Source organism: Canis aureus, chromosome 1, assembly GCF_053574225.1.
Source record: "Canis aureus isolate CA01 chromosome 1, VMU_Caureus_v.1.0, whole genome shotgun sequence".
NCBI classification, from domain to species: Eukaryota; Metazoa; Chordata; class Mammalia; order Carnivora; family Canidae; genus Canis; species Canis aureus.
The window spans coordinates 19,849,064-19,875,515 of NC_135611.1; the positions used below are offsets into that span (position 1 = coordinate 19,849,064).

General features: G+C 40.9%; 1 long non-coding RNA gene across 1 annotated transcript in view; it reads left to right on the forward strand.

The window, feature by feature from the left end:
• The window catches only part of LOC144280967 (uncharacterized), a 41,572-nt gene that overhangs the window by 7,962 nt on the left and 7,158 nt on the right, over positions 1 to 26,452 (forward strand). The window contains exon 2 of the long non-coding RNA XR_013349437.1: positions 3,736 to 3,867. This is a non-coding gene — a long non-coding RNA (uncharacterized LOC144280967). The remainder of the gene's footprint in view (positions 1 to 3,735; positions 3,868 to 26,452) is intronic.

The window sequence follows — 26,452 nt, forward strand, 5'->3', positions numbered from 1 at the left end:
GAGTAGTATATAGAAATAGTTTTCTTTCCTTTTCCCAGTTGTATAGTATTCCACTGTCCCATTCCTTCCTATATTTTAGCACTTTTTCAGCTTTTTACACACAGGTATGCAGAATAGGTCCATAACTATTTGGGCTAGCACCCAGAGAGAGTTTCAGGTGTCCAAGTGCTGAGAAAAATTAGACAACACACTTTGTTTTTTTAAAGATTTTATTTATTTATTTGAGAGAGAGCACAGAGTGAGAGAGAACTTGAGCAGAGGAAGAGGCAGAGGGAGAGAGAAGCAGGCTCGTCACTGAGCAGGGAACCTGCCATGGGGCTCCATCCCAGGACCCGGGATCATGACCTAAGCTGAAGGCAGATGCTTAACCGACTGAACCACCCAGGGCCCCTGGACAACACACTTTAAAAAAACAGAGTAATTACCTTCCTCTTGCTCCATTAGCATTTTGTTTAGTGTGACAACAAGTATCACCCTTCCCCATCAAAGACTGTTAAAAAAAATTGGGGTACTTGGTGGCTCAGTCGGTTTAGGGTCTGCCTTTGGTTCAGGTCATGATCTCTGGGTCCTGGGATCAAGCCCTGTGGCAGGCTCCCTGCTCAGTGGGGAGTTGGCTTCTTCCGCCTCACACCCTCTACCCCCCAACTCATGCTCTCTCTCTCTCCCTTTCAAATACATAAATACATAAAATCTTTAAAAAATTCTATTCTTAAAGCTCAAAGTTTTTCAAATTTAAGAGAAGTACATTTCTGGTATCTCTTAATTATTATCATTGTCTTATCATTTCTGAACCTGGATCTAGTTATGTTCTTGTTTGCTAATCTGCAATTTGGACTTCTAAGCTGCCCAAAGCTTTATCATTTTTATTTTTCAATTTTTCCTTTTTAGAATGTTTTGGACTTTTATCTCATTGTACCAAGGAGAGTGCTCTGTTCGCTATGGTGGCCCTCAATCCCTCTCACCAACTGCGAGGATCAAAGAATGATTCCAAATTACTAAGTGGGATTAAATTTAGGAATTTGGAATTCCCAGTCACTGCTATCAAATAGCAACTCAAAATGTTGGTTTCCTCTGAAGATCAGCAGGCAGAAGAATGTTACAGGATATGAGGTGGGACAAGGAGCTCCCTTGGTGCCCAAACAATCCTCAGAATGAGGATTCTGAGGCCAGCCTGAATGGAGTCCCCAGCTGGGCCAGAGGAAATTAGACCTAGAGAGAGGAGCCCTGAGATTTTCAGGGATGCTGGGCTGATTCTTTTACCATTTCACAGCAGCCTTGGACTACAGCAACCTGTTCTCCCTGACAAATGAGAAGGCCAGGCTCAAATTAATTATTTTGGCACTATTTTCATACAGACCAATTCAATACATTTATTTAAAGCTAAATATTAAAACCTATTTATTTTCTCTTCTAGCTCATAAGCTGCCCCCCTGCCCCTGCCCCAAATGGGTTACATTATAAAAGCTGAAACTTCAGGAAATTCCTCATTTCCATATGAATATCTCATTCTGCAGTTTGAAAAAGTACAAAAGTATAAAATGTACCTCATTTTGACGTGGCCCCCAGGAGAAAGAGTTAACGGAGGTTTTGCTAAGGGGTGTGTGTGTGTGTGTGTGCTGAGTCGGCAGAAAGGAGACCATGCAATAAAGAAGGTGATCTTTCCTATTTTTAAAAGGAAGTACTTTGTAAGATCGAGATTACAAGTACGCAATCTGCTATCTCACTTTAGGATGTCTTTTTCCCAATGATCCTCAAATTGATTCATCAAAATCTTTTCCTATTTAATCAATAAACCCACCTCTCTGAACAATTTCTTATAGAATTGCAAATTTCTTAACTTTCGTTTTTAGGATTATTCCTTGTCTACTAATAATGGGCCAATGGTAACACATGCTCAAGAGCAAAATCCAAAATACGATTTTGTATAATGAAAAGAAGAGACAGATTTTTTTTTGGCCAGTTAAAATACCAGCTCGAACAAATTATTTGCCCTTCAGTATTTTTTTTTTTATCTTTTATTTCTCTGTTCTTGGGCTCAAGACGAACATATCTGCTTACTGCTGTTTTTTGCTTGTCTTTAATCATACAAATAGCATCTAGCCTCTTCCATCTCCTTACTGCTCCCCCACCCTCCTTCATTAGAAGGTTCCCTCTGTTCTCATTTCCTCCCTTACTTCATTGTGAGCAGCTGGGCTATGTGCTTACAGCAAATTAGCTGTAAAATAAAGCAGCCTTTTTTTTCCCTTTTATTTTTTTTCCAGGGTGTTGTGGGAGAAAAGGTGGTTAGAGAAATTATCCCACAATAAGCAAGTGTGGACAAGGATCAAATAAGCAGAAGAAATCAGCCTGTTGGAGGGTTCACTCACACTGATGAACCATAGTTTAGTACATTCCCCTCCTGGGGGGGGTCTCTCCTGCGTCATTCTGGATGCTTCCCCTCAAGTCCTTTATGCGAAGGCATTTTCCCCACTGTTCTTGATTGCCACAGACATTCACCAAATGAAGTCCCGGTTGGAATGTGTGTTCTTTAAAATATTGAAATCCAACTGCAGTCTTAATGTTGTTGGCCTCACTTTTTGTGTATGTTTAAAAATGCAACAGCAATTGTCACAGCCATTCATCAATTTAAAAAGGCAGGCAGGCACTGAAATTGTGTATGGTCTCGGGAGGAAAATTAGTTCTAAAGGTAAGGAAGTCGAAATAAGCTGGATGAGAGAGAAAGCACGCGACAGACGTGGTTAAAGCCCTAGCGACTACTCCCAGGCTTCTGGGTTCAACGTCCTCAAGGTTGGATTTGCGGTTCATCAGGGTCTGCAGGTAATGAGCAAGCACCCCTCATAAAGATAAAGGTGCGGGGTGACCACACTCAGGATGATTCTTTGTAAGGTCAAGTAAAATCCTCTCTGCTTGGTTTCGAGCACATTGACTAGAAGATGCTGAGTATCCTCACTTGGCCTCTCTCCTGGTGGCAGGTTCAAATGTAACGTGTTGTCACTTTTCTCTCTATCCTAGCGTAAGTAGCACAGACCTACCTCAAGGGCGATGAGTGGAAAGAACACTTAGTTGGAGGCATAAGGTCACCCTACACCTTGCTGGACACTTCATTATTCTATGCGGTGAGGGTCAAACTTTTTTTCTGAAGCAGTGAAATATTTTCTTTCCCAAAGGAAGCATTACTTGGCATTTAAGTATGCAAAGCAGCAAAAGGAACATTTGAGTACCTTAAGCTTATATTGCAATTTACTAATTTATGCATCTGTGATTTTAACCTTTATTTATTTTAAAGGCGCTCAAAGAGAATTCCTTTTTTTTTTTTTTTCAAAGAGAATTCTGACGCTATTTGGTTGAATGCAAAAAATTGAAATTGGGGATTAGGGGTAACTCTTGCCATTATAACAGCCTCAACTTCCTAATTCTACTCTGCTTATTTATGAATTTTTTTTTCTTTTGGTTACAGAGTAGGGAGGCAATTTTGATTCAGACATTTAAGTAGAGAGATATGGTAAGATTTTTGTTTTTTTATTACATTTCCTTTGTGACCTCGGAACATTCCCCATTTCCTAGGAGATGATTGCAGAGGCAGGATCACAAAGTTGGCAGAAAAACAAGTCAACCTGATAGTACCAGGTTACACTGAGTGATCTCACATTTGTTCAGATCACTTGAGTGTTTTAAATTACTGTTTAAGAGTGGTTAAACATATTTACAAACGCAACCCTAATTAAATGTTTGCAGAATCTCTGAAGCACCGTGGCAAACTCAAGAGTAAAGAATGTGGTTTGGAAACCATTGCATTGAGAGCATTTCCAGAGATTTCAGATCGCCAGCAACAGCAGCAGCATTTTTGGAGTGAAGTCACCAAAGTTGGTGAGTCAGGAGTGTGTGTGCCTCCTTAAGAGCCATAAACGCTCTAGAGGGGGCGTGTCATCTCTTTTGGCTTGTTGGAACAACTTTTCAGCCCCAAGTTTTGTTAAAGCGGAATTTCTCTAGTTGGTTCCATGCAAATGGAGGATGCTAGAGACAGGAGCCTGGAAGCCCTTCCTGATTCTAGAGCTTTCTTTGGATCTCACTTTCTCCTCCATGGGGGCAGTGTGGTAGTCATCAGCCACATGGGGCTGCTTACATTTAAATCCTTATCCTCAACTAAACTTACATAAAATTAAAAACTCATTTCTGCAGCCTCACCAGCCACATTTCAAGTATATCATATTGGATAGGACACATTTGGACTTTCTTGCAATCACAGAAAGCTTTATGGGAAAATACTGCTCTAGAATGTGAGCAACTCATCAGTCTGATGGCCATTTTGAGGTTGGTCTTGAAAATAGCTTATAAATCTGCATAGGATCATCTTTCTAGTCAAAGCAAGTATCCGCCTCATTTTGCTGAAACCCATTTAAATGAAAGATGAAGGGAAAACACCTGGCAACATCCTCTGATCCCTCTGACAGTCCTCTTTCCTAATGGCCCATGACAGAGTTAGAGGGGGAGTACATTGAGGCTTAGATTCGGGAATTCCCATGAAAGACCATAAAGGGCAAACAGAGTGATTCAGAGAGAGAACTCTGGAGTCAGGCTACAGGTTCTGAATCCACACAACCGCTTACAGGCTATGCCATCTCGAGGAAGTTAGCCTCTCTGTGACTCAGTTTCTTCTTTTAGGATAATGCCAGTACATACCTCATTAGATTATTGTGAAATTAAATGAGATATTGCTCAGTGCCTAACTCCTAGTGAGCATTTGATAGGTGTTGGTTACTTTTATTACTATCACCACCTGCCCAAACTAGAAATTCCATTATGGAAGTCATTCTTTGAATAATAATAATATGTTTGAAACTTCAAACACATGAAACACAAGGAAACTGATTCTAAAAAATCGTCCAGAGAAGAGAGTAGTAGTCAAAATGTGACCTGTGAGAAGGGTGTCTGGATAGGGCTAGGAAACCAGCAAACGTCACAAATTCTCCATTCTAGAGTTTCCTTGATCCCTCCCTTTAAAAGCTAGAGGTAGTCTTCAACTAATACTTGAAAGAAGAGAGTTTTCTGAGCTCTTGCCTAGTTGGGAAAGTCTATAATTGTCATATGAATGACAACTTGGCTGAGCTTTAAATTCATGGGCCCCAGATCACTTGTTTTAAATCTGGATAAACTTGGTACCATGGTTTTCTGATATTCAGTATTTGAAAGCAATCTGGCCTAATTTTTAGTTTATCATTGCCGATGGGTTTTGAGTTCCCTCAGTGATAAACTTGGAGGCAAGGATTCAAATGCGAGTTCATTTGACAGGTGAAGGAGGGAGGGTGGAGATGCAAGACAGACAAAGGGCATGTCTTAGAGTGGGTTAGCAAGACAGATACCACTGTATACACTGGGAGCTTAATTGTGCTGCATTAATTGTGGAAGTCAGTGAAAAACACATTTCCCAAAGTTACCCTCTCAGAGAAGTGAGGAACCTGGGGTACTTAGTCACCAAATCCTGTCTCTTACTGCTTGAACACAGCTTTCAGAAGTGACTGATTCCCCAGACTTGAAGACCTCTGCAAGAGCAGAGAAGGGCAGGGTCAGAAAAAGACTGGAGGAGAATCCCAGGGGTTGGCAGTTCAGTGGTCAGGCTGCCCATGCTGATGTACTAGGGATGAGAGCAGGTGTGCAGGCACACAAGGTCCACCACGGGGAGCAGCCTCGTTCTTCTGTGGGGATGCTTGATGCTTGAATGACTGATTGATTGTAATTACACATTTTTGTCCTGTGTCCTCTTTCACTTTCTTTGGATCTCACTTTCTCCTAGTTTCACTGTCTCTTATTCTTCATCTCTCATCTCTCTCTTTCTCTGATGCTCAATCACTTTTTAAGTTCTTTTTTTTGGACTAGATTAGCCTCTTTAGCATCAAACTTAGTCCTGAAAATTTTTCTTTAATTCTATCTTTTCTTATTTCTTTGGCATTGGTTCATTTTTTTTTCTCTTATTTTCATGCAATATCTATATTCCTAAGTTCTAGCTATATGTTTTGCCCAATAATCATATTATCTCTCATCATTTTTATCTTTATGCCTTTTATTTGCAGTGAAAACAAATTTTCTGGTTTGTCCTCCTCATTACTGCTTTTATTTTTGACATTGTTGGATCTGCTCTCTCTTCTCTCTAAATTGGATTTTATTTTGCCATTGCAAACTTAACTTTCTTCCAATTCTTCCTCAAGGGTCCAGCTCAATTGTCATGTCAGTTTATTCTAGATTTCTCCGCTGTTTCATAGATACCATAATTTTTCCAATTCTATCAAAAATATTGAAGAGTTTTCTATTTTTTTTCTTGCCCTTATAGTAAATCATCTTCACATTTTCCTCTTAGTCTTTAGGATACTGCCCATTTCTTTTTCTTTTTAAAAATATTTTATTTATTTATTCATGAGAGACACAGAGAGAGAGAGAGAGACAGAGACAGAGACAGAGAGACAGAGATGCAGAAACACAGGCAGAGGGAGAAGCAGGCTGCACGCAGGGAGCCTGACATGAGACTGGATCCTGGTACTCCAGGATCACGCCCTAGGCCGAAGGCAGCACTAAACCGCTGAGCCCCCAGGACAGCCCAATGTCCATTTCTTTAATCTTCCATATTTTCTTTCATATGTATGTACGTATAATTTTTACTGAATCTTAAAGAAGGCCACATCAGCTCAGACTGACCATTTGCCAAACAAAAAAGCTTGTGGATTTTGTCCTGATTCTACTTGTCGTCTACTGCTGACTGAAATGTAAGTAGGAGGGCAGTTTGATGTTTATACCTCTCAGCTCAGGCTCCACTCCTCTCCATCAAGAGAAGCTTTGATGGGCCAAAGAGAGACTTTCCTCTACTCTTGTAACCCAGTTCTCTTGCCCTCTGAACCCATGGAGTAGAGGAAAATGTAGACTTGCAAGCATGTGCTAAAACCTAGACTATTTGTATTCCCTCCATTGTCCATATTCCTTTACTTGTAGGGGCTATGCTTTTCATAATGCAATTTGCATCACAAGTTCTATGTGCTTTCTTATATAATTTTAAAAAAATGTTTATTCTCTGTTTGGGTATTGAAATATGAGGAATGATTGGAATAACTGAGTCATGTATAGCGATTTGAAACCCAAGTTCTACAGCTAGACTGCTCGGCTTCAAATTCTGATTTTCCATTTATTAGCTGCAAGACCCTGATAAAGTCACTTCACTTCCCCAGGCCTTTGTTTCCTTGACTTTGAAATGAGGGTAAGAATGAAGCATCTACTCTAATAGGTTGTTGTGGATATTAATTCCATTAACATATGTGAAATGCTTGGCAGAGTGCCTGCCACAAAGTTACTAATCGATAAATGTTAGCTCAAATTATTATGTCAAACACCACCTGTGCAGTGAGAGAAATAGCCACCATTGTTTTTGGTTATGGGTGGGTAGGCAAGAGAGAGAAGGTACTGGGGGAAAATGAAGAATTTTCAGATCTACTTTTGGCTGCTCTATCCAGTTCATGAGACCAATATGGCAGACACTAATGGTTTTTCTATTTCCAGTTCCATCAGTCTTTAATTAGTAGAAATCCATAATTAGTAGAATTAGAATTCTCACCACAGGTCATCTGCTGAGTTTTACTTTTGGTTTTGTAGTGAGTTTTCCTTTTATTGAGTATTTCATGTGTATTTTAGTGGGATATTGGGAGAAATTGCATTAGGTGACTTGGGAGATGCCATTTTAAATTGGTATGATGTAGACAGTTTTTACCTGCTGATATTGCAAATTACTCCTATCCTGCCTTGGCTCAAACAATAAAGGAGAGGCAGTAGCAGTCATGGAGTACAGCCTTTATCTATGTCATGGGAGGAAAGAGAGTCCATCCTGAGGCTTCTCAGTCTGGGAGTATGTGACATTGACCATCTGACCACATGGGTAGTGAGGTGCAGGTAGTAACACATGTTCAAAATGGGTACTGGTGTTATGCCGTGATTCCATTAGGAAAAAGGGGGAGCTATTTTTGGCTGACTTGTGAAGTGTTTAAGGGAATGTCTGGCAAACAGGAAGTGCTATAAGGGTTTTCGAATCAAACAACTCTATGAAGTAGAGTAGTATTATTATACCTCTTATACAGATGAGAAAATTGAGGTTATATACTTTTCCCAAGGTCACCCATCTAGTAGAAGGTAGAGTCTGGGTCCAACCCCAAGCAATTTGGTTCTAGATTTCCCATTCTTGACAACTGGACAACTGCCATACTTGACAATCATTTGGAATTCTTCCATGGGCCTCATTGAGACCACATTGCTCACCCCCAGATGGAAAACAAATCAGGAAAGTTGCTGTTGTTCCATCAAACAAAGTTTACCAGAGAATGTTTTCAAGTCTTGATGCTACCATTAATAGTGCCATCTTCTTCTTCTTCTTCTTTTTTTTAAGAGTTTATTTATTTATTCATGAGAGACACACAGAGAGAGAAAGGCAGAGACACAGGCAGAGGGAGAAGCAGGCTCCACACAGGGAGCCCGATGCAGGACTCCATCCCAGGACTCCAGGATCATGCCCTGGGCTGAAGGCAGGTGCCCAACCGCTGAGCCCCCCAGGGATCCCAATAGTGTCATCCTCTAAACCCCAAACATCAACTCTTCATTTCTCCCCAGGTGCAACTGTTATTCCCTGGAACAGAATAAAAAGTAAACACGTATGCCATGAGCCTCTGTCAAGGTCCATGGGTATGTGATATATATATATATATATATATATATATATATATATATATATATATATCTCAGTTTATTTGTGGATGCCCTCCTTCTTTAGAATATTAATATTCTGAGGACCATAAATCAATTTTTTTTTTACTTGGCAAAGTTTTTTTTTGTGTGTGTGTGGAGTTAAACGAAGCCCTTAGCCACTCTCTTTCCCACTTATTAAGTGTAGCTACACCACCATTTGGTGCTTATGTAGGTAAAATGTCAGCACAGGTCTGAGAGGTCTATCTATGGAGACATCTGCTACCTGAAGCCCCATGAGTAATAGCCTGGCCATGGAGTGAGTGGGAGAAACATCTGCTCAGCACACAGAAACTGACTGCTGTGCATGCAGAACCAGGCCATTGGGAAAGAGGGAGCAGACCAGTGACAATGGGGCTGCAGGCGGCCAGAGGCAATATGCTAGCAGGCGGCTTCTCTCTTCCTCACTCCTTCCCTAATAGGAGTGGGATCCATGCTGTGATAGGTGAGATAGCACACAGGCAGATTGTCCACCAGATGGTACAATCTTCTATTTAAGAAATATTTGAAAGGGCAACAAAATACAGCAGAAACCATCCGACAGTCCACATGGCTAATGCAAAATTAGCCAAAATGATGGCGGCAGCAGTAGTGGGGGTGTTGTGGGGTGAGATGTAGGAAAGGCTAAGGGGAGACAAGCACCATGATGTCTGGTGGGCCAGATGTCGGTACAGTTGAGATGCTTCTCCAACATTGTACTGTGGTGCTTTGATGTGCTTCTGTGAACCCTGCTCTGTAGCCTGTGTTTGAGAATTGCCAAGGCCAAGGGTGATGGACACAACCATGATGATCCAATCTGGCCTATGTCTCATGAGCCAGGGAGGTCTCTTGTGTTCTCCCTCTGGGTAGAGTGGAACTTTGGTTGTCATTGTTGTTCTGTGGCTCTTTTCTCATTTCTCTATCTCTGTTGAGTGTTTTTTCCTTACTAGTGTTCCATTACAGCGCTATTTGAACACATCTCTACGTATTACCATCAGCATCATCATAGATATTGTTAGTTGAACTTTTGTTTTGTTCCTGGTACTGTGCTAAGCACCCTACCTAGTAGTAGCTAATACACATTCAGCGGTTACTATATGTCAGCACTGGTTTACATATATTGCCTTTTTTAATCCCCACAACAAACTAATGAGGCAAGTACTATTATTATCATTTTAATTATACACACGGGGGAAGAGAGGTTTGGAGTCCTTAAATACCTTCCCCAAGGCTACAAGATTATCAAGGAGATAACCTTAATGGGGAAAGAATGTGTCTGATCCAGAATCCATGCTTTTAAATGTTGTGCTCTACTATCTCTGAGATGTACATTTTCTATTTTCAGCCTTATGACGACCGTATGAAGATGTTGTCATTCCTAATGCATAGCTGAGTTAACTACAGCTCAGAGAGTTAACAGCAATTCCTGGGGTCATGTGTCTAAGAGTCAAGTCTGTCTTATTCTCCAGCTGGTGACTGGCCTCCATGCTAGACAACCTCCTCTTTACCAGCTTCTCTAGCCTCCTTTCTTCCCTGCATCGGCTTCCTCAGCATTCATACTCGAAACCTGCACGATATACTGACATTATGCAGTTGACCCTTGAATAATGCAGTGGGTAGGGGTGCCAATCCTCATGCAGTTGGAAATGAACCTATAACTTCTAAACTTCTAACCCCCCCAAAAAACTTAACTACTACTAATCCACTGTGGCCCAGAAGCCTTGTTGATAACATAAACTGTCGATTAACATGTATTTTGTATGTTTATGTATTATATACTGTATTTCTACAATAAAGTAAGCCAGAGGAAAGAAAATGTTATCAAGAAAAAATACATTTCTATTACTGTACTGTGAAAAATCCACACATAAGTGGACCTGCACAGTTTAAACCCATTGTGTTTAAGGGTCAACTGTATTTACTTTTCAAGTCTTATTTCTTCCTCTTTCAGCATCTCCCTTTCTGTTCCTTTCTTCTCCATCCCCATTGCTACTGTCTAGTCCAGAAGAAGTTCCTTGGCCCTCACAGTGTTATTAGAATATTTTCCATCGATTGTCACAGGCCTTCCCTCGAAAGGTGTGCCATGACTTCTAGGCATGGGCCTCAGAGACACACACTACCATCCTACATTCTAGAGGTAGGCAATGATAGAATGGCTTTCTCTATCAACGAGTCCCTAAAACTACAAAAGAAGAGAGATATCTGTGTGTACATCATTTGCCACAGTGTAAAAATGTAAAATTTGGGCATGTTTTCCATTCACGTATATAAATACATTTATATACAAATACATTTACGAGGATGAAACTGTGAGCAGAGATAAATGCCCTGTGTTGTGGTGGCTCCACGGAGATTGCTGCTGTCTGTAGGGTCAAGCCAGTTTTCTGGGGAACTTTTCTCGATGACCATCATAGCAAAAGTATCAGGAATCTGGATGTTGAATTTTTGGAATGCAGTGAGGCTTCATTATTCGAAGAAGGTTCTTCCTGGGAGTTACAGCAGACAATGGAACAGAAATGGGGTTGACTAACCCATTGACCTTGTATCACAAGTGCAAAAAGAAATAAAAACTGAACAGACCCCTGTGTTTTCCATCCCCCCGAGGTCTCTGTCTGTTCTCAGGCCTGGGCCTCTTTCTGTTTTCCCCTCTGGAGGGTTCCAGTATCAAGCGTCTCTGTGTTAATTAACTCAGCATGTGGCACATAAAGGCCTGACAGCAGATAGCTAATGTTTTGGATATGCACACAGTTTAAGGATTAGCTCAATTCCAAAGGACAACTTAACGTTGTCACAGTACAGTTGACACTTGGTGATCCGAGGCAAATTTTGGGTTCTGGGCAATCTTCCTTCTGCCACCATCACACATGTAGGCCTCCACTCCTTACTCTTAGCTCCTAGACATTCAGACAAAGCAAGCCAATTTTAATATTTTAATTCAACCTAAATAAAATCTTGTAGTAATTGCCAATAAAAATCAACAATAAAAAAGCCTTACAATGCATTGGGTTATCTGTGTCAATGTCTCTCACACTATGGGAATTTCACGGAATATATTAAGAATACGTATAATAGATAAAATAAACCTATAATGTAGGTTCACATACAAGGTAATCCCAAAGCCAAATTCCTTTGAGAAGGTGTGTGATGAGAATCCAGTGTGGTCTGAAAGTCCTTTGGCCCAATTTCCAGCATTTTCGAACATGGAGTAGCATAAAGTGTGCAGAGTGGCAGCCCACAGGCCACATCTGGCCTCTTGACATGCTTAATTTGGCTTGTGTAGTGTTCTTAAGAAGTCATAATTGAAAATGTGGGGAGCTTTTTTTTAATTTGTATTTTTGGGTTTTCTTGCTCTAGGTTTATGTTCCCTGATGGCAAAAATTCACAGAAGTAGAGCAACTGTCTCTGCATTGGTTGGGGCACATGTGACATGGTGTCAACTTCAGCCCAAGTACACAATGTTTGAAGTGCTAGTTCCTAAGCCCCAAGTCTTACTTTCCTGTTGTCCTGCCACCCCTGTTTGTTAAATCTCCCACTTAGTTCCTAATCATTTCTTGCCTATTTTGCTCAAGGTAAGCTGTTGAAGTAGGATTCACTGGCTGGTGAGTCTAAGTTCATCTTAGCTTTTTACTTAGCTTTTTTTACTTAGCTTTTACTTAGCTTTTACAAAGTGGCATTCTCATTAATATTGACCAATTGCCCAGAATTCACCTAGTGAGCTCCTTGTTAAGAATCAAAATAAACAAGCAAATATAAAATATGTGGAAAGGCTGACAAATTTAGCCATTCAGCATGGCATTTAAAAATGGATATAGAAACGTTTTTAATGTACTCTTTCAAATGTCATGACAGCTGTCCAAATTTGTAATTTTAAAATATATTTTATGTTATCACATACATTTGCTATACACTCTATCAAATATATGACTAATATGTGAAAACAAATATGTTTGCCACCCGGCTGACTCATGCTCCTTGGGATGCAGGAGACTCCTTGAAGAATAAACAAAAAGCCCCTTGTGGCTGGGAAGAGGGACCCCAAAGCTAACAGTTTTTCTCTAGGGGATTTGTTCAGGGTTCAGCTTTTGTTTCTCCTTGGGATGGAAGGCATATATCATACGAGTTCTGCAGAGTCATTAGGCCCAAGAAAGGGAGACGTGTCTTATTTTCAGGACCTGGGGATAGTTCTTTCAATCATTCATTCATGTGTGCAGCCATTCCTTCATCTGTTCATTCACTCAGTGAGTGTTTGTAGAATACCTACTATGGGACACTGTAATGTTTGATGTTGTAGGGGATAAATACGTGAACAAAAATTCTGGTTTTGTTTTGTTTTGTTTTGTTTGTTTGTTTGAAGGAGCTGTATTTGTTTCCTTGGGCTGCCATAACAAAGTACCACAGATGGGTGGCTTAAACAACAGAAATTTGTTGTCTCACGGTCCTGGAGGCTAAAAATCTGATGGTGTCAAGCCCGGTTGTTTCCTTTTGAGGGCTTTGAAGGAAGGCTCCGGTCCAGGCCTCGCTCCTCGGCTTGTAGATGCCCATCTCCTTCCTGTGTCTTCGTGTCATCTCACCTCTGTGTGTGTCTGTGTCCAAATTATCTCTTCTTATAAGGGCACAAGTGATACTGGATTAGGGCCCATCCTACTGACTTCCTTTTACCCAAATTACATCTGTAAAGGCCCTATCTTCAAATGTGCTCACATTCTGAGGTAATGGGGATTAGGACTTCAACATGAAATTTTTGCGTGGGAGGAGGCGGCTGCTTCCGGAAGTTTGAGTGCTTCTATTCTCATTGGTTCCGCTACTTTTACTAGCAAAGGGGTTCTTTTACTGTTGTTAACGGCCTGATTACTAAACTGGGCTGGCCTAGATAATATTAAAAGGTAGTAAGGTGACAATAAACAGAACTTGATTCTGCAGACATGAAATTTTAGTAACTGGACATAAAACTGAGGATATAGGTAAAAGGGGCTAGATTTCAGATGCACTGTGTGTAACCTGAAGGGCCAGTTTGTGGCCAGGAGTGGGAACAAAAGGTCTCCATGGTTTTTTCCTGAAGGATCAGATGCATGAAATATGGGTGAATAGAGAGCAGAGAGCTGGTCCAGATAAGTAAGCCAGAGAGGAAAGTTCTGGAGAGTTGAAATCTGAATAATGCAAAGGCTGTCACCTGACCCTATCAGTCTTCCTGAGTAAAGACAAAAGGAGAAAGAACCAAAAAGGGGAGAAGGATCCAGCACTAACATGGAGTTTGAAGGACACATGTCATGAGACACAGCACTGTTAAAAGGACCTGGGTGACATCCTTGGACAAGTTCGTGCTGGAGCCCGGAGAGAAAGCAGTGTGGGGACCAGCCCTGTGACACAACTGTGAGATAGAAGATCATCTTCATTATACTCTTTCTCCAACCCTTTTCCCTCCTTGGTCTTTCTCTTCAGCGTCTTCCTTATTTCTCTTTTCCAGCATCTAAGCTGGCACGGTGTAAAATGAGAGTTGAGAAAAACCTTAATCTCTCAACAGCGTGCGCATTGTGTTATGAAACTCCCACAGGCAGAAGTGCTCCTAAATGCAAAGGAATAAGTGATAGGCACCGAAGGTCATGGGTTTTTCTATGGGTGCCTTTCTAGCACACTCTAAATCACACCACTGATTCCATGATTCCACCTTCATTTAGGTGCAAGCCGGTTCTGGCCCCCTTCTTCCCAGCAGCATTTCTTGAACTTTCATGCTTAAGCTCATCACTTGGGGACGTTGTTAAAATGCAGATTGTGATGTAGAGGGTCCGAGGTGGGCCCAGGCTGGTTCACACTTCATGTAGCAAGGGCCTGTGGGATGACAGCCCATGGAGATACAGTGGAAGTGTCACTCTGTCCTTCGGGAGCTCTGGGCTCGGTGGGATTCCCAGGTTAAGAGGAGAAGATGCTTCTCTTGGCTACTGCCGTCACCTTAACTTCCACTAGCCCCTGTGTTCATTAGTAAGGGTTAGCGAGAGAAGAAAAATAACAATAGTGTTCTTAATTGGATCTCTGAGAGAGATACTGCATTTCTACTGATTAAGGCAATTAAAGGTGCAGACGCTGCTGCTCAAAAGCTGACATCTTCAGGTGTCTCATAACAAAAATTAATACCACTGCTAGCTGTGCCACCTAGTCATGCTGTAAAGTAAATTAATTACTGCAACCAAACTAATAATAACGGTGCAGGCAGAGTTGTAGCAATCTTGTGGCTTACCATTGGAGACTGAGCAGGGACTTTTGCCTCTCTGCTACCCATGAGCGCAACCCAGCAATTGCTGACTGTAACATTTCTATTGTATGGTTTATGCTAAATATGCATATCTTAATTGCATTAGTCAAAATAATTAGCTAATATATTTTTGCATAATGACGAGGTAAGCAAATATCACCATAGCTCAGTGGTTCTTGCATGAGTAAATTTGGAAAATTAATAGACTCCCAATTTCCTAATTATCTGTCTTTTATTCCATGCTCAAACAAAGAAATGCTACTGCACACTCCTGGGCATCGTGTAATTTAGTTTGCACCTTGAAAATTTAAAGCACCTGTGTTTGTTTTCTCCCCCTTTTGCAGGAAAGTGATATAAAGAAAACTACAGCTCCTTCCTTTTATCACCCTTAAATTGAAATGTAAAGGAAACAGTGGATCAATACATTTTAATTTTTATATGGCAGTGGGGCCTCGAGTTACGAGGCATTTTTAATGCATTGCAAAGTTATTATAAAGTTGAAACAATTGTCAAAATTATTTCCAAAGTGACAGTGCAGAGCAGGTGCCTGAGCTCCAGGTGCATGGTGGCATTTCTTCATACTGTCCTTCCCCTGGCTACCAACCGGGGGAAGGTAGCCAACCTTCCTACCAACCTACCTACCAACCTTCTCATTTGTATCTCTGATGACTTTCCAGTTCAACTTAGCTCTTTCTCATGTATTCACACCTACATGGCAATGGTACCTTTCTTGCTACTGGACATAACAGTCTCCATGGGGGACAGTACGGTTGGAGAGGAAAGCTCACTGTTTTGATTAAAATGCTCAGTGCCTGAGGTGGGCACTTGACGGGATGAGCACTGGGTGTTATTCTATATGTTGGCAAATTGAACACCAATAAAAAATTAATTTATAAAAAAATAAATTAAAAAAAATAAAATGCTCAGTGGACCACAGCATTAGATGGATTCCTTTGGGTTCTGTCTAATTTCTTTGGGCTTATGATTATAAACAAGAGTAGTCTGCTGAGTTACCCTACAGAGCATCCTAATTTAGCAGAACCTGGCCATTTCTGCCAAAGGGGCCAGCTCTTCCTCACTATTTATGAAAGAGTATAGCCTTAGTATGCTAATCTAATGCATAAGGAAAACAGAAATCTGTCCAAGAGGACATTTGGGCAATACGCTAATATCCTCTAAAGAGCTTAAAAGCACTCTTGCCTATGTCTTCCAGTGGTAAGTTTCAATCCACCACTTAAAAGGAAGAATGTTCGAGAGCCTGAAGCCCACCACATCTGGACAAAACCCTCACGCCAAGCTCTAAGCCACCAGTCTCATGATAGGCAAGTCCTGTAGGGGAGAAAGCAGCTGGGTAAGGATCTCCTTTAAGTTTCAGATGAGTCTAGATTTCTGATGGGTTAAGGGAAAGCAATCTGCAACCTAATAAGAGAGGAGATCTTTACTGATGTCACTTTGCTGCTCAACAAGCTCTGATTGGATCAATTCCCCTGACGGTGCAGAGCTTATCAGAATTCTAGCCTTGAGACCCACCTCTTGGACTGCCTGTCAGCAAACCTTGTGCAGGAATCGAGAGTAGGTAGTGGGCTGTAGGTTGTAACATCCTCAGGTATTGTACTCCCTCCCATGTTCACATGCAAATCGCCAGGAATTATAAAGGAAGTGTATGTAAAATTTGTTTTAATTTGTACATGTGAATGTAACATAACAGGCTTTAATTAAGATGAAGAAAGAGATGAAGGCATGCTAAAAGGTATTGAGGAGGCCATGAAAACATAACATCCAATTTTATAGAACAAGAGCTGGTACAAGAGGAACAAACTCAAAAGCCAAGCTCGCAGCACACATCTTGGCCACTTAGGAAAGGCTGTTCACTGTCCCCCATGCACCACATTACCATAAGGACAGTTGAACACAGAGGGCAAAAGGAGAGAGAGCTAGGATTGAAGGCCTAGGAGAAACACTAATGGGAGAAACAAGGGCCACAGATGAATATTCTGAGAAAAAAAAAAAAAAAAAACAACCCAAGTTCTCATGCTAGAAAACGTAGTGAGAGAAAAGTAATTAGAAGTTAGACTAGAGGATGGAAGAACTTCACCAAACCTGGATGTAGCCAGTGCGCAGATGGAAACAAAATGGGAAAGAGAGGATGAGAACTTGAGGGATGAAGGGAGGCCCAATCCTCAGTCTACATGGTTCAGCTTCTCATTGCCTCTGGTCCCAGGAGGGGCCATGCTTGCATCTGAGTTATGGAGAGCGTTTGATCCAGGCTAGAAGACAAGGATGAAAGAAATGGAACATATTTCCCAGTCTTTCCTTAACACTCCAGAGTCCCCAGGGGAGACACCTTCTTGCATTCTAATCAGGCATTTCTAGGAGCCCCTCAAGGAATAAGAAAACTTCCCTTATGTGATGGCAGGGCTCAGAGCAGGAGGTGGGGGCCTGGCAGATCAGGCTACAGAGGGAACAGGGGCCAGGTCACACTCTTTCAATATGATCTGAGGGGTTTGAACTGAATCCTGGGGATCACTGACAGCCAGTAAAGGGCTGAAAAACAGTATGAACCATAAGATCAGCAAATCTTGGCATAAGCCATCAGTTACTGGGTAGCTAGCCTTCATGTGGAGGGTACAAGGATGTGGAAAGCATATTCTTTTTCAAAGATCTAGTATCTTTGAGTTATATGAATAACTAAATTATTTTTTTAAAAATCCCCAATACTAGATTAATAATAGAGAAGACATGTCTCAGGAAAAGTAGGATATAATTAACATGCAGATCCCGGCTACTCAAAGTAAAGTCCATAGACAAACAGCATGGAACTTGTTAAAAGCAGAAACTCAGGCCCCACCTCATACTTACTTGACTCAGAATTTGAAAAATAACAAGATTTCCAGGTGATCTACCCAAAGTAGTGGCCAAAAAGACTTGCAAAAATATTAGGCACAAAGCCTTCAGTGGAGAACAAAGATTTTATGAAGGAAGAGTAACATTTTGTTCATAGGGATTGGTTTCATTGGAGTCTGGGACTTACAGCATAAAGGCATAGGACAGGTCCCCTACAAAAATATAGAGCCGATACAATATAATAACTGTTAGGTTCTCCAGGCACTCACCCTGGAAAAACTTAGAATCTTGGGAAAGGTGGAGGAGGACCCTGCATTTCCTGAGAAAGGGGACTTGTATTAAAATTTGGGCAGGCTTGTTTCTTGCACACTTGGGTTGGAGAAATAGTTCCTACTTGCTGCATGACTCAGCTGAATGGAGTAAGCTTTTGAAAGGCAGAGTGGTAGCAGATAAGGGAAATGGAGGCACCTCTTCCATGTTGCATACTCAAGTGATTTTCCAAAAATACAAGTCAACTAGAAGCTTTCTAGATTAACCAAATCTAGAATCTTAATTAAAATCAATGTCTACCAAACCATGAAACAAACCAAACGTCCTAGTAGACCTTTCCTGGCCTTATATGGACAGACTGTTGCCAACCTTTCTATTCTCCTGTATCTCAGTCCTCACCCCCCTGACCCACCTATCACAGCAAGACCACATGGAAACGTTATGTTGGGTTCTCACCCTCTGCTCACCTTTTTCTTCTTCACCCAGTGACTGATCACACAGTTCCTCCTACTTACAACAGTCCTTGTCACCTCATTTTGTATGTACTTTGGTAAATCCTACTCAGGCTTTGAACCGTAGCTCACACTTTACATCTCCTTTAGGGCAAAATTAGGCACAGTGTTCTCAATTGTCCCATGGTGCTCATACATTGCTCCATTCTATAATAGTTATTGTGTGTGCTTCATGCTAGACTCTCGGTTCCTTGGTGCAGATAACATATCTTATTCTTGTATTTCCACTCCTATCATTGCATGCAGACATAATAGATGATTAATAAATACAAATTTAATGAAAACAATGAATAAGTGAACGTATGAATAAATGAATAATGAATGAATGCAGTCAGATTACAGAGGGCCTTGAGTGCCGGGCTGGGGTAATTGGAATTCATTCTGCAGCTGTTGGAAGGAAAATGTGGTGGTAGGGTGTGGGTAAGATGCACTGATTCAACTCACATGTTAAAAAGCAAAATTAGAAAAAAAAAAAAAGTAAAAGAAAACACATGCATAGAGAGGAAAAAAGGAAATTCAGTGAGAAAAACAGCAATGAAAATCTGCAAACTCATTTTGTAATAAAAATGTCTCATCTCCGCATCTGGAGAATCAGGCACTTACAGATGACAGGAAGGTGACATACTCTCTCTTTTGTACACCCCTTGGCAGGATCTCCAAAAATCTCAGTCACTGGCAGAAAATTCATGAAGTCAGAGCACCTTACACTCCAGATTACCCACTCTTGTGTGCCCTGATGATTTACGGGTGTGATTTCAGACTGCTGTGCGTTTCCTCGGTAATTTCCCAGATGATTCTCACTCAGGTTATCAGACACAGGGAGTGCAGGCCAAAGGAGGTGCGATGGTGGGGGTTGCTTAACAAAAAGTGCGCGCTGGCTCCTGTGCTGGCACCTGTGGGACACTTGCTCATGGGACAGGCCTTTTCTTTTGTGGTCGTGTGGCCAGGCCCTTTGAATTACTTTTGTTTCTTTTGTTCATCGATGTCACAGAGATCTGGGGGGGGGGGGGGGCAGAAAATGTACACATTGCATAGACTTCAAGTTGCCCTGGTTCTACTTTGAGCCAGTCTTCAAAGTATTTATTACAAGACAATTATTAGAGTAAGGAATAAAGTTAGGGTCTTTCATGATCAAATCCAAACTTTGAGAAGCATGCTGTGAATTTGGCAAAGGAGTTCTACGTGGGGGAATCTTGGAGAGTTCTCACGGCAGCATTCCTCATACAGGGCCTCGGTTCCCGCTGCAGCTTAGCCTGGATGTGGGACTCTGAATTCAGGTCTCAATTTTTTTTCAGATTGTTATACTGGGCTGTTAAACAGCTGCTGTGTTTAACCACAGATGTGGGTGCATTTTATGGATGCGATTCCTGTGTGTATGTGTGTGTGTGCCAATAAACAAATATGTATATATTTAAAACCAATATTGACACAGTGTTAAGACTGAAATCTTTGCAGTCAAATCAGGAAATTCCAAAGCTACACGTCCTCTAAGAGTATCCTTTTAGTCCCTCACACATCCTGCGTGTTGTACCCCAGCCACTTAACTCCAAAAATATGTGGGGATAGATGACCCCAGGTCTACACAGGCCAAGGTACGGTAATTTTATGAATTATCTGCTTGTGAGGTGGTTTAATTTTACATCTTAGCTTCATGAAACACATTGAACTTCGATTTAGAAAGCTAGAAATGAAGGACTCAGGAAAGATGTTTTCTTTTATAAGTCAAAAAAGAGACATGCCTAGTTTTATTCTCTGGTTAATAATCTTTATCCAAATGGAAACTAAAACAGCAGAGGGAATGTTCTTCATCTTAGGTTCAACACTCATTGTTTCAACCTTCTACACTCAAAAATAGGAAACCATTTTTCTTCAAAATTGGCTTTCATTCCCTTCCTTAATGAGGACTACAATCTTGCCAAATTTGAAGTTCACAGCTTCAGTCATTTTTGAATTGCAGAAGCACAGATAAAACATTTTGATATTTTTTTTATGATGGAAAATATGCAATTTTCCCTGTCTAGGTGTATGGTAATATTCTCAGATATATCACATCTAAGTTTAGATTCGAATGAGTTCTCTGGTGTCTAAAGTGCCGGGTAACTAACATAAAGTGGCTTTTGTTTTATTACTGTGTGTTGGCTAACCTTCCATTTGGTTCCCTTTTATGGCCATTATCTGGTTGGAGTGGCTTGTCAACAGGCATTGATGGGCCTAGAGACATGGTCTAGGAGTTGGGTAACTGACTCTCAAGTTGGTGCCCCCCTCATTCTCACTTCTTAATCTTATTGCTTGTTATGTTTCTGCCTTCTTTTTTCCTGCTTCCAAAATCTTCTGAGAGTTGCCAGATAATAAGAGACAAATTGTGCAAATTGAATGTCAGGAAGTGGTGCATTAGTAAGTGAGCTTTTTGCCATCAATGGTACAGCCGATTCCTTCTCTCTAAGCCAAATACTTCTCCAAATTGGATTAGGCTTGATGAATTTCTTTTTTTTTTTTTTTAAGTTAAAGTATGACAGCTGCTTATTTTCATTTCTGTTCATCTGGTGAAACCAGAAGGGGCCCAAAGAAGTCATTAATGTCCACTGTGTGAGGGCTCTAGGAAATGCGTTGAGGGTAGAATGCATGAACAGTATTGTTCACCATATGTAGACTAGAAACATCCTTATGTTCAGGGTCCATGGGTAAGAGAGGGAGTGTGTTATAATTAACTGTATAGTACATATGGTGGACTAGAAAGTTTACTCCTTGGAGACTAGTTTAGTTATAAAATCAAACAAACAATGAAAACAGAGTCAATTAACAATGGCTCTATCAAATGTTGTTGTGGACTGCATATCGATTGTGTGAAAGACCTTGGGGTCAGAAAGCACAGGCATATTCTGACCCTGGGCCCCCACTCTTCTAGACAAGGTGAAACAGGTTGTATCAGATGAAGTTAACAGACCTAGTTCATAAGAGGGTGGCACTGAGAGAGAGGGAGAGAGATGAGCTTTATCTGCCACTAATCCCCCTTACATGGCTCCGCCAAGGACTACTAGAAAGTCTGTAAGTGAGTCCTTCCCTCAGAGACCATGGTCATATGAGGGCCATTTGTCAATATTGCACTCTGTCCAACTGTGAGATCACCACAAACTGGGTTAGGACTCCGTAACCTGCTGCCCTGTGGCTCCATTTCCAGGGACTAAGTAGTTGTAAGTCTTGCTGACTGAATCTTTGATGGAAAAAGATAGGTCCGATTGGTAGCTTATGCTATGCAGGACAGTGAATATTTTAAGATTGATTAATCTGACCTTCCTCAAATCTAGACAAGCCTCTATGCTTCTAAATCATGTTCTTTTGCCAAGACAAAAGGCAGGGGGTGCCAGACCCTGCAACTTCAACAGGGAATTTGGTTTCGTAGAGCAGTTGAGCAAGATGGCCTTTGATCATGCTCTTTTGCATCTGATGCCTTCCAGACATTTCTTGAGAAAATGTTGACAACCTTGAGGACTCCATATATGTTAATAGTTGTATTTACAAAATGCAGGCTTTTCTTTTACTCTGATTGTGCTCATAGTCACATCTGATTACATCATTAGCTTGCTCAGAAGTTTTCAGTGGCTCCTGTGGCCCTTAGGATACAATCAAAACTCTTAACAAACTAATACAACCCTTCTTTCTCTAACAATTGTTTTTTAATCATATCTCTATTACACCTAACTTGAACTCAAGACACTAAGACTTACTGATGTTTTTAGTTCCTAAAGATTCTTGAAGGCCTTCCTTGACTTTTCCCATCATCCTTCACCTTCCCACTCCCATCTTTTGAATTTGGTTAGATGTCCCTGGCATGTCATTGTACAGACTTGAGTAGTTTTTTGCACTTCTATTATAAGATTTACTACATTTCTTATATTTGCTTAGTTGTCTGCCTCCCCAGCTAGACAAAAATAATCTCTATGAGATTAGAAATTGCTGTGTATACATTCTTCCCTTTTGGAGTCCTTTACCCAACACAATGTTTAGCACATAGTAGGCAATCAATGGACATTTGTTAAGTGTTTGAATCAATCATTTCTATTTTAGATACAAAGATTAAATGAGCATTTCTGTGTATTAGCCTAGTACTTTCTTCTTTTTTTAAAAATATTTTAACTCTAATAAATTTATCTCCTTGCTAATCTATCTTAACTTTGCTCCGCTTTGAACTCCCTTATTCCTAAAGGTTGCAAAAAGCCTTGAGTCCAAATCATTAAAGCTATCACCTAAAAAAGGCATGAAATAAAAGTTTCTTGGTGCCCTATAGGACATTGTCTTGGGTCCCAAGTTCTAGGGCTGCTTTGCAAGTAAATCCTGGTTCTAACAAAACTATTGGAGCACTTGAGTCTTTTAAACTGGTACTAGGATGTGCCTGCTTTAACTAAAATTCTATTGTATAATGAACATGGTTAACTTCTGGTGCATAATGATATGTACCTCTGACAGATTGGTAGGCAGGAGCACACACTCTGAGACACTCTATCTTGATCAATGTATGATGAAGTAGAGAAATTCAATAGGAAGGGCATAGAATCTTGAGGCTTATCCCAAACTAGCCCTTTCAAAAAGCATAGGCAGCTACTGTGCCTTCAGAAGGTTTTACTGTTACCCAACCATAATGCCTAAAATGCTTACCACTAGAGTCCTCTTAGATTTTCATTATTGCATTGAATAAATGCCTTTTTACAGTAGAAACAGATTAGCCCAATAAATCCATTCTTGTGAATTGGTTTAGTCTAGATCAAGTAGGCTACCTCTTAGAGGAGAGAGTATATGACTTTGAAGAAATAAAATTGCAACAATAAATATCTGTCACCAAAAAGGAGAGATGGTAGGAACCCAAGAAAATGTTAAGCTTGTAAGGATATTATTTGGATGGAGGCCAGAAGCTGGGGGATGGGGTGGCAAGAGGGACAGGATCTGGGCAACCACCAGGTGCTGTGTATTTGTGTGTGTGTGTGTGTGTGTGTGTGTGTGTGTGTTTAAATCCTGGGGTCCCAAGAACAATAAAGAAGGTGCCTCCAAAAAGCTTTACCTCTTAGATTTTGTTCAGGTCCATCTTGTCTATGCTTCTCTAAGACAAGATGTGGGAGGGGCAAGACATAACTGTGATTCAGTTTCTCTAGCTGCCTGCTTGCTATTGAGTAAAGATCAGATGGTTATAAACTCTCAGGATAGATTGTGAGCATCATCTGGTTAACCTCGCATTCTTTGACATGTCTGCCAAAAGATCTCACACAAATATCAGAGATTTCTCTGTGTCTGTGGAGCACATGTTTACTTGTTACCACTAAATTGAAACTAGTAATGTCCTTCTGATTTCTTTGCTTGCTTTTAAAACAGAGAAAAAAACTGAATTTCTGGACCACATTTGTCAAGTTTCCCCTTCTTCCTCTCTCTGTCCCAGTAGCTGCAGTATTTTTCCTATGATAGATGTATGAAGCATGCACAATTTCCAGGTGAAGAGAATCCAGGGGAAAAATTGGACAGAAGACTGGCTAATGACCAGAGTGGATTTAACCCATATTTGAAGTCTCACTTTCAGTAACTGGCGAGGGTGATACTTCTGGAGCGTATGAACCAGCTGGTATTAGCAAAAGTGTGAAGATCTGCTGATGGAGGAGGGGGCAGGGAAGGTTTGTGGGTGTGTTTCAAAGTCTGTTGGATGCAACTGGTTTAATTTCCTTTGTTCATCTGCTTCAGTGTTTGCAGTGATTTGAGAGGGTCGTTTTCTCCCCCCTCCAACACATTTGGTGAAGTCTGCTGATACTGTGTCACTCATTAGGCTGTCAGCAGTAGTAAATGTTGTACATTCCATTTACATCAGGAAATTTTCTCTTAAAGAACAATACAGATTACAGAGTCTGGTTTCAACCAGGGTTCATGCTATGAGAAAAGGAGAAGTAGGGACAAAGAGAGTCAAGAGCAGGGGAAAAAAAAAGAAACCTGGAAAAAGAGAGACAGAGAGACCTGAGAAAGAGTCAGCGAGAGATAGAGGAAGAGACAGAGAGAGAGAGAAAGAGAGAAAGGGGGCTGAGAGATACCCAGAGAAGACAGACACACTAAGAGATAGAGAGCCAGAGCCAGACATAAAGATGGATGGAAGAGCATATTATATATATGATAGAGAGAATCAGAGAGACAAGGGGGAGTAGGGAGGGAGAGATAGGAAGGGCAAATAGAGTCAGAGGGACTGGAGAAGAAGAGAAAAAGAAGAGAAGCAAATAAGTAGGAGGAGGAGAGAAAGGAAAAGAATATTCCATGAAGATCCAGTCTTATACCCTGAACCCGCCATGATGTTTTGATGTTAGGAATGACCTATATGTGCACAAGATTTTCCTACCAAACTGAATCTAGGAAGAAGTGAGGAGAAAGAGACTACAACCAACTCAAAAAGTCCTCAGTGCAATTGTATTCATCAAGGCAAGAAGGCGAGGGAGAAAAGTGATTTAAAAAAAAACAAAAAAACAAAAAAACACTTCACCAAACTCTCTGAAAAAGTTGATAAGCAAGTCGATCTTGTTTTATGCAACAATTTCTCTACTGAACAATTGTCAGGAGAGTGAATTTCACATTTTATATTCAGATTTCCCACAGTTGCATCAGTGGGAAAAATTTCCTCTGGAAGAAATTCAAGACCTCTTTTTAAGAACTCATCTGTGTTGTGTCTGGCTCATGTAGGCACTGTTTGGACACTGTGAGGTACCCAAGTTGTGGGTATGTTCGAGTGGAGGCAGTTTTGGTTACAGGGGAGTGAAATCCATTCAAGGGAACCAAGTAATGAGAGTCATCCTAGTTCTAATCTGCTGCTGGTATCAGATAGAGCTACCCTTGTTGAGCTCTTGCTATGGGTCAGGAACAATGGCAAGCCCTTTACATGTATTGTCTCATTAGAGCCCTCTGAAGTAGCTGTATTTGACAGATGAGGAATAGAGATGCAGAGAAGTGAAGTGATTCACCAAAATCACCCAGAGTTCTCTGGAGTCTGATGTCAAGCAGCAAGGTTGCACTTCATCTGATACTGTGCTTCATCTGATACAGATAATAATAGCTCTGAAAAGACGTATATATATCTCATGGAGAACAAACTGATCATTTTCTCTCCAAGGCAGTTAGTTCTAAAGAGAGGAGTCAATATCTGTCAGCTTCTCCTTATTGTTCCCAGGGCTTAGAGTAGTGTCGTAGCTATTAGAAAGATATCATCATACATCCACCCTGATATCATATAGAAAAATCCAAGTATCTTGGAAGACTGGTCAGTCTATATATTTTATCCAAACGGGCTTAAGGTAATGAGTTACTTCGTATCTGAGCTGGCCAATGAGGCTGGCAGGAGAGAAGCCCTTGGCTAAAATGACTGAGGAATCGGATTTCAATGTTCAAAGCTGGAACTTGACAGCATTTCCCAAAGTGTGCCCTGTTGTTCAAGAGATTTTGTCAACAAAATATTACGTAAAGAAAAGTTTCCAGGATCAGAGATGTTTGATAAGTACTGGGTCAATCACATTTTGGTGTCTCTTTAATGAAGAATTTCTTGTTAGGGACACCTGGGTGGCTCAGTAGTTGAGCATCTGCCTTTGGCTTAGGTCATGATCCCCTTGGGACATGATTCTGGGGTCCCAAGATCGAGTCCCACAGTGGGCTCCCTGTATGGAGCCTGCTTCTCCCTCTGCCTATATCTCTGCCTCTCTCTCTGTGTGTCTCTCATGAATAAATAAATAAAATCTTTAAAAAAATTTCTTGTTAGAGACCATGTATATCTACATTTATGTCATTCCAATAGGATTGTTCTTGCCCTTTCATACCATCTACC